We start from the raw sequence: 9,314 nt of genomic DNA, 5'->3' as shown, positions 1-9,314 counted from the left end.
GTCTCATAAAATGATTTGGGAAGGATTCCCTCTTTTTGAATTATTTGGAATAGTTTCAGAAGGAATGGTACCAGCTCCTCTTTGTGTGTCTGGTAGAATTCGGCTGTAAACCCATCTGGACCTGGGCTTTTTTTGTGTGGTAGGCTCTTAATTGCTGCCTCGACTTCTGACCTTGTTATTGGTCTATTCATAGTTTCAGCTTCCTCCTGGTTCAGGCTTGGGAGGACACAGGAGTCCAGGAATTTATCCATTTCTTCCAGGTTTACTAGTTTATGTGCATAGAGTTGTTTGTAATATTCTCTGATGATGGTTTGAATTTCTGTGGAATCTGTGGTGATTTCCCCTTTATCATTTTTTATTGCATCTATTTGGTTGTTCTCTCTTTTCTTTTTAATCAGTCTGGCTAGTGGTCTGTCTATTTTGTTGATCTTTTCAAAAAACCAGCTCTTGGATTTATTGATTTTTGGAAGGGGTTTTCATGTCTCTATCTCCTTCAGTTCAGCTCTGATCTTAGTTATTTCTTGTCTTCTGCTAGGTTTTGAGTTTTTTTGATCTTGCTCCTCTAGCTCTTTCAATTTTGATGACAGGGTGTCAATTTTGGATCTCTCCATTCTCCTCATATGGGCGCTTATTGCTATATACTTTCCTCTAGAGACTGCTTTCAATGTGTCCCAGAGGTTCTGGCATGTTGTGTCTTCGTTCTCATTGGTTGCGAAGAACTTCTTTATTTCTGCCTTCATTTCATTGTTTACCCAGTCAACGTTCAAGAGCCAGTTGTTCAGTTTCCATGAAGCTGTGTGGTTCTGGGTTGATTTCTGAATTCTGAGTTCTATCCGGATTGCACTATGGTCTGAGAGGCTGTTTGTTATGATTTCAGTTGTTTTGCATTTGCTGAGCAGTGCTTTACTTCCAATTATGTGGTCAATTTTAGAGTAGGTGTGATGTGGTGCTGAGAAGAATGTATATTCTGTGGATTTGGGGTGGAGAGTTCTGTAAATGTCTATCAGGTTTGCTTGCTCCAGGTCTGAGTTCAAGCCCTGGATATCCTTGTTGATTTTCTGTCTGGTTGATCTGTCTAATACTGACAGTGGAGTGTTAAAGTCTCCCACTATTATTGTGTGGGAGTCTAAGTCTCTTTGTAAGTCATTAAGAACTTGCCTTATGTATCTGGGTGCTCCTGTATTGGGTCCGTATATGTTTAGGATTGTTAGCTCTTGTTGTATCGATCCTTTTACCATTATGTAATGGCCTTCTTTGTCTCTTTTGATCTTTGTTTCTTTAAAGTCTATTTTATCTGAGATGAGAATTGCAACTCCTGCTTTTTTTTGCTCTCCATTTGCTTGGTAAATCTTTCTCCATTTCTTTATTTTGAGCCTTTGTGTATCCTTGCATGTGAGATGGGTTTCCTGGATACAGCACACTGATGGGTTTTGGATTTTTATCCAATTTGCCAGCCTGTGTCTTTTGATTGGTGCATTTAGCCCATTTACATTTAGGGTTAATATTGTTATGTGTGAATTTGATACTGCCATTTTGATGCTAGCTGGCTGTTTTGCCCATTAGTTGTTGTAGATGCTTCATTGATGCTCTTTAGCATTTAGTGTGATTTTGGAATGGCTGGTACTGGTTGTTTTTTTCTATGTGTAGTGCCTCTTTCAGGAGCTCTTGTAAAGCAGGCCTGGCGGTGACAAAATCTCTGAGTACTTGCTTGTTCGCAAAGGATTTTATTTTTCCTTCACTTCTGAAGCTCAGTTTGGCTGGATATGAAATTCTGGGTTGAAAATTCTTTTCTTTAAGGAAGTTGAATATTGGCCCCCACTCTCTTCTGGCTTGTAGAGTTTCTGCCCAGAGATCTGCTGTGAGTCTGATGGGCTTCCCTTTGTGGGTGACCCGACCTTTCTCTCTGGCTGCCCTTAGTATTTTCTCCTTTATTTCAACCTTGTTGAATCTGACGATTATGTGCCTTGGGGTTGCTCTTCTTGTGGAATATCTTTGTGGTGTTCTCTGTATTTCCTGCATTTGAGTGTTGGCCTGTCTTGCTAGGTGGGGGAAATTTTCCTGGATAATGTCCTGAAGAGTATTTTCCAGCTTGGATTCATTCTCTTCGTCACATTCTGGTACACCTGTCAAACGTACGTTAGGTCTCTTCACATAGTCCCACATTTCTTGGAGACTTTGTTCATTCCTTTTTGTGCTTTCTTCTCTGATCTTGGTTTCTCGTTTTATTTCATTGAGTTGATCTTTGACTTCTGATATTCTTTCTTCTGCTTGGTCAATTCAGCTGTTCAAACTTGTGCATGCTTCACGAAGTTCTCATATTGTGTTTTTCAGCTCCTTTAATTCATTCATATTCCTCTCTAAGGTATCCATTCTTGTTATCATTTCCTCAAATCTTTTTTCAAATCTTTTTTCAAGGTTCTTAGTTTCTTTGCATTGATTTAAAACATGTTCTTTTAGCTCACAAAAGTATCTCATTATCCACCTTCTGAAGTCTAATTCTGTCATTTCGTCACAGTCATCCTCCGTCTAGCTTTGTTCCCTTGCTGGTGAGGAGTTTTGGTCCTATGTAGGAGGCAAGGTGTTCTGGTTTCGGGTGTTTTCCTCCTTTTGTGCTGGTTTCTTCCTATCTTTGTGTATTTATCCACCTGTCGTCTGTGTAGTTGCTGACTTTTCGATTGGGTCTCTGAGTGGACACCCAGATTGTTGATGATGAAGTATTTCTGTTACTTTGTTTTCCTTCTAACAGTCCAGCCCCACCACTGTACGACTGCTGAGGTTCACTCCAGGCCCTGCTTGTCTGGGGTGCACCTATAGCAGCTGTGGAACAGTGAGGGATGCTACCAGTTTCTTTTTCTGCTATCTTTGTCCCAGAATGATGCCTGCCAAATGTCAGTCTTTTGGATATACAGGGGTCAGGGAGCTGCTTGAGGAGACAGTCTGTACTTTATAGGAGCTCAATTGCTGAGCTGTGAGCTCTGTTATTCATTCAGGGCTGTTAGGCTGCTATGTTTAATTCTGCTGCAACAGAACTCATAAAAAACCCCTTTTTTTCTCAGATGCTCTGTCTGGGGGGGTTGGGGCTTTCTTTGTGAGTGTCTGTTGTGCTGTCCTGCCCAGGTAGGAGGCAGTCTAGTCACTATTTGCCTGCTGAGGCTCCGCCCTGCTGGTGTGAGGTTTGCCCTGTCACTGCAATCTCTGCCCTTCTGCTGTGGTCTTCGCCCTGCTGCCATGGGCTACACCCTGCGGCGGAGTCTCTCTGTTGTAGCGGGTTGCCTTGGCAACTGCAGGCTGCGTCCGCAATGGGCATGTACCTCAGTAGGGGCAGATTGCCTCGGTAATGGCGGTCGCCCCTCCTCCACGGAGCTGCACCGTACTGGGTTCAGCTGTGCCCTAAGGGAACCTCTCCACTGGGAGCAATTGGAATCGCCATTTTGTTTGTCCCACTGCGCTACCCCAAATGCTGTTTTCCTGGAATCTCCTGGGCTGGCTCACTGTCCAAGTCCCATTCAGTCTCAAGTTGAGCCCTCTCAAGTCTCAGATTGCCAGTTCAACAGGGCACCCGGACCAGTGCGCTTTGTGTGGAGTGCTGTGTAGCACCACTGTGCTACAACGCCGGCTGCCGGCCACACTGGCTGCTGGCTGCACCGGCCAAAACGTCTGCCTGGTGTCCCGCATCTCTTTTATACCTGGGAATTTCCCCATTCTGTGGGCAACAAAGATCCATGTGGAAATGCAGCCCTGACTCACCCTCTTCACGCATTCACCAGAGCTTCAATCCTGGGTTGTTCTCACTGCGCCATCTTGAGTCCTATCCACCACTAGGATTCTTAACAACAGACAAGATAGTTACTTTGCTCCCAGAAGCAGGAGACATTGTGATTTTGAATGTAATATTGTTAAATAAAATTGTATGTCCTTAATGGTACTCTGGCATTCTTTTCTGAATCACTATCCTTAAGCAAGGTATTTGTGCATTTTTGTGCAGAATTACTGAGGAAATTGGAGAATAATAGGTTAAGAAAGTATGGTTTGTATACAAGAGACTTTTTTCATTACAAATATCTCCCATTTGAAATATTTCCTTAAAAAACCAAAGCCTAAGTTACATTTTATAGCTTGATCTTTATATTTAATTTGATTATAGCAATGAACATTAAGTATGAAACAAGCTGTCCAAAAGGGCTGTTGAATTATTTAATAACCTCTGAGATTAAGGAGGTGAGAGTCAGCACAAACAGTTCCACAAGTGGGATGTGTTAGAAAGATCAGCTCTTTCTGTCTTCAAGCTTAGTAATTTGAACGATGTGACTTTCCAAACACCAGTTGCTGTTGAACAAAATATTAAATGCTTAAATCTGCTTGCAATACTTTACATTCCAGATGGTCATTTATCCAAAAGAAGTACTAAATGTGTTTTAAAAGTATTTTCAGTTAAATGAATTTTCAATGAAGTTAACATTCAGAATTAGTTTTTCAAAAAGGGAAAAAATATATATATACACATTTGAGGAAGTTCTTTTATTACCATATATGTAATATTAAAATAGTTTCTAACAATTAAACTAGAAAATTAAACAGACTTTATTAAGGAAGTCCGAGCATCTATCATGTTTCAGTTCTGAGGATACAGGGATGCATAGTCAGGGCTTCCTGCCCTGAATGATTCTGGAGTCTTTTCAGGGAAGACAGCACTACAGTAAAGTTTTTTGGTGTAATATTGGAACTGTGAAGAAAATGCTATAAAATACAGATTGAAGGGTAATTAGTTATGCCAGGAGGCAGGGAGACAGGGAAGAGAAGCATCATGAAAAATACACGTAAGGTGTGCCATTTCAACTAGATTTATACAGGAATGCATGGGGGTTTGTGAGAATGCAAACCAGTGCAGAGGCAGGTAAGCAATGGTTGAGGGAAGAAACATGTAGTCAACAGTTTGGGAACAAATTGATTGACTTTTTTTGTTGTTGTTGTTAGGCTAAGACTTGGCTAACCCACCAAATTGCTATTAATGGGAAAAAAGTTTATGATGATGGGCCTAATAACATTTCTTTCTTTCTTTTCTTTTTTTTTTTTTTGAGACAGAGTTTCGCTCTTGTTACCCAGGCTGGAGTGCAATGGCGCAATCTCGGCTCACGGCAACCTCCGCCTCCTGGGTTCAGGCAATTCTCCTGCCTCAGCCTCCTAAGTAGCTGGGACTACAGACACGTGCCACCATGCCCAGCTAATTTTTTGTATTTTTAGTAGAGACGGGGTTTCACCATGTTGACCAGGATGGTCTCAATCTCTCGACCTCATGATCCACCCGTCTTGGCCTCCCAAAGTGCTGGGATTACAGGCTTGAGCCACCGCGTCCGGCCAGTAACATTTCTAAATGCAAAAAATATTCCCAATTAAACCTCATTTATCTGACATTGTCAGAGAATAAAAATTTCCACCTGAGCGATTTTTCTAATACCTGAAACTTTCTAATTTAAGTGTCAAGGCTTTATTTTAACTTTCTAAACCTGAAGAAACAACTTGACAACTCTCATTTATCTTAATAAATGTCAGCTATTATGCTATGTTAAAATATCCTCAGGGACTATTAAGGTATACTAAACTATCTGCCTTAAAAATTGGAGGCCTCAGTTTGCTATTTTATTTTTAAATTTTGGCTTCTGAATTTTTTCTTCCTCTATTATTTTTTTCTGTATCCTCACCTTGCTGTAAGCTTTTCTTGCTGCTGTCAGGATGCCTGCCTCTAATAGTTCTTTTAATCTAATTTGCTATAATTACTTTAGGGAGGGATGGGAAATAAGAAAATCAGTCTCGCTCAAATTATGACCAAGAAAGAGTATATGGTTTATGAATTGAGGTACTCTCTCAGGAGTTCTGAAATACAGGCTTTGGGATATCTTATTTGTTCATTTGTTTATTCTTGGTTGTGTTTTATCTGGCAAGTTTTCTAAAAAAGACCATTAAAAATTCAGTTGTTACTCGATTTGAACTAGCATTTGAATCTGTTTGGGAAAATGTCAAATACTGAAATTGCTTCAAGTTTATGTTTATTTTGGAATAAACCATAGAGATTTTATAAAAGCAAACCATGTAGAACACAATATTTCAAAATGTTGATGGGATGCTTGTACTCTAAATTTTATAAATTTCTCAGCCAAAGAAAACATTCTAGCACAAATAGAATAAACCAAGTGAAACTATTGATTGGTCTTCTGTAGCAGAGACACTGAGAGCTTTTCAGTGGATTGTTTTTCAACAGTTTTGCCTTGGAAGTTTGATGATTAAACATTTACAGTTATTAACCAGTGAAATGGCATTTCAAGGGGCAGGATGGTATATTTAAGAATTCAAAATATATAAACTGATTTGGCTCTCTCTCTCTCTGTCTCTCTCTCTCTCTCTCTCTCTCTCTCTCTGTCTCTTTGCTACAGAGTCTTACTCTGTCACTTAGGCTAGAGTGCAGTTGCATAATCTCAGCTCACTGCCATCTCCGCCTCCTGGGTTCAAGCGATTCTCATGCCTCAGCCTCCCAAATAGCTGGGATTACAGGCTCCTGCTACCATGCCCAGTTGATTTTTGTATTTTTAGTAGAGACAAGGTTTCACCATGTTGGCCAGGCTGGTCTCGAACTCCTAACATCAAGCAATCCTCCTACCTTGGCCTCCCAAAGTGCTGGGATTACAGGTGTGAGCCACTGTGCCCGGCCTGATTTAGCTTATTGTTTTTCCCATTTTTTCCCCAGAGGAAAAACTAATAACTCAGATAGCTTTCAAATCATACAAGTATTAGACTGCCAGGCAAGGATTTAAGTCCTTGTCCACCTGACCATTAAGTCCGTGCTCCTGGTAAACTTATTCTTTATTCAGTCCTTACAATAATGACTGCTTAATAGTGCCAATTTATCTAGATGTCGATTTCCTTATTTGTAAAACAAGATAATCAAATCAGTTTATTTTTAAGAGTTCCTCTAGCTCTATAGATTTCTTTCTTTCTTTTTTTTTGTTTTAAGAGGAAGTCTCGCTCTGTTGCCCAGGCTGGAGTACAGTGGCGCAATCTCAGCTCACTGCAACCTTTACCTCCCTGGTTCAAGCAATTTCCCTGCCTCAGCCTCCCAAGTAGCTGGGATTACAGGCACATGCCACCATGCCTGGCTATTTATTTTGTATTTTTCCTAGAGATGGGGTTTCACCATGTTGGCTATACTGGTCTCAAACTCCTGACCTCAGGCAATCCTCCCACCTTGGCCTCCAAAGTGTTTGGATTACAGGCGTGAGCCACTGCACCCAGCCCCTATATATATTTTTTAGATTAATCGTAAGTACCTGAAAGATGAAGAGATAGTTGGTTTGGATGAAATGATCCCAGTGAGACCTCTTAGTGCATGATATCACAAAACTGAAAATATAAAATTTTAGGCCTTGCTTTTGTAGCTGAGATTTACTTTTCATGGTGACATTCTGCACCACAGCATCCAAGGCCTTGTCATGACAAGGTCCAGACCCCATAGAAATAATATGTTGAAAAAGATAGATGAGCCCCATGGCAGACCATGTGGCACCAGTGACAAAATGTGTGGTATTCTTTGCAACTTTCAAAACTGCTTTCTGAGTACGTGTTTAAGGAGCAGTGGAGGTATTTCTGGCTAGATGAAGAACAAATAAACATTATTCAGATAATCTCTCATTTCTCGTCAAAAAGGGAGAAAGTCATATTTAAGGCCATTCCCTATCCATTTTGTAGTCATGCAGCACATAGCATTGAAGTCCCTTGAAAATTATTGCTTGTTGGAAGTCAAAGTCTCCTACGTAAAACTGTGCATGCTGTGCACTGCACGACACTAGGGGGCACAGTCCACATATGTTAACATTTGGATGGCAGTCCTTGGAGCTGTGCAGTGTATGCAGTAACCCTTGGAAACTGACAGCACTGCAGGTATTATTATGATAACCATTTATGTAGCTATTTATTCCGCACTAGTTACATCAAATACTATTTTACTTATAATTTTCACAACAACCCTACTAGGTGATATGATGAGCTGTACTTCCCCGGGGAAGAAACTGGGAGTCAAAAAGTGCCCAGTCTTCAGGAAAACTGCTTTCTGAGTAGGCGCTTAAGGAGTGATGGAGGTATTTCTTGTCCCTACAGATCTGAACCCAAGTCTTCCTGACTTCATAGCCTGTGCTCTTTCTACTGTCTCTGTGGAAATTCTCCTAAGCCAGGCCAATGCAGACTGGGATAAAGGAGAAGGTGTTCTTAGCACCCTGGAAGCATTACTTCAGTGTTGACTAACAGCATGAGACCACAATACTATCATGATCTTAAATCTTTCATGGCTCAACATTACTTAAAAAGAGAGCCTAGAGCCTAAATAATGGGACTGAGGCCTCATCTCCCATCCTTTCCCCACTGCTCACCTACCTCTTCTCCAAAGCAGTCTTTGCTTCTACAGTCCACATTTTGAGGTATTTCTGGCCACATAGTGCACTTTTGCACATCTGGTCCCCATGGACCATTTCCCTTCCTTTAGCTTTAGATTAAAGGCCACATTTTGGCATCTTTTGAATAAAGAGCAAGAGAGTCATGCCCAAAATAAGTGAGGAGAGTTTTTGCTACATATGCCAGAGCTCTACTCAAAGATGGTTTCTAGTTGAAGATATGGGTCATTGTGGGATAAATGTAGAATAGTAGTTAAATCTCAAGGGCTAGTCTTGTCCGCAAACCCACTATGGACCAAGGTAGAGATCTATAGACCTAGTCACCAATAAGTATGCTCATTTTTCTTTTTCTTAAATTTTATTTTTGGTTTGGGGGAACATGAGAAGGTTTGTTACATGGGTAAACTCGTGTCACAGGGGTTTGCTGTACAGATTAATTAATTATCTAGGTACTAAGCCTAGTACTAAGCCTAGTACCCAATAATTATTTTTTCTGCTCCTCTCACTCCTACTCATTTTTTTCTAAAGCAAGGTTATAATGCATATGCATCATACACTGGGAAAACTGCTTTCTGAGTAGGTGCTGGGGAGGGGTTGTTTTTATGCTATAATGCAGGAGTATACAATAGATAAGCCGTAGGGATAAGAAAAAGAAATCAGGTGAGACTGAAGTTGCTACCTTTGGGTCCCAGGGAGAAGGAGCTAAGGTTCAACAGGGACTCTCCGTTAGTCATGTGCTGTACTCCTATGCACCGCAACATGCAGCCCCTCCCCTATCCTACCAGGACTTGTGTTGTATTCCCACAGAAAATCCGGACTAAAAGGAGATGTGAGGGATTGTCTAGAAAAGCACCAACGAACGATAGAGATATTTAACAT

This window comes from Callithrix jacchus, chromosome 17 (genome assembly GCF_049354715.1).
Source record: "Callithrix jacchus isolate 240 chromosome 17, calJac240_pri, whole genome shotgun sequence".
NCBI classification, from domain to species: Eukaryota; Metazoa; Chordata; class Mammalia; order Primates; family Cebidae; genus Callithrix; species Callithrix jacchus.
Note: the sequence above shows the minus strand (reverse complement) of the source record.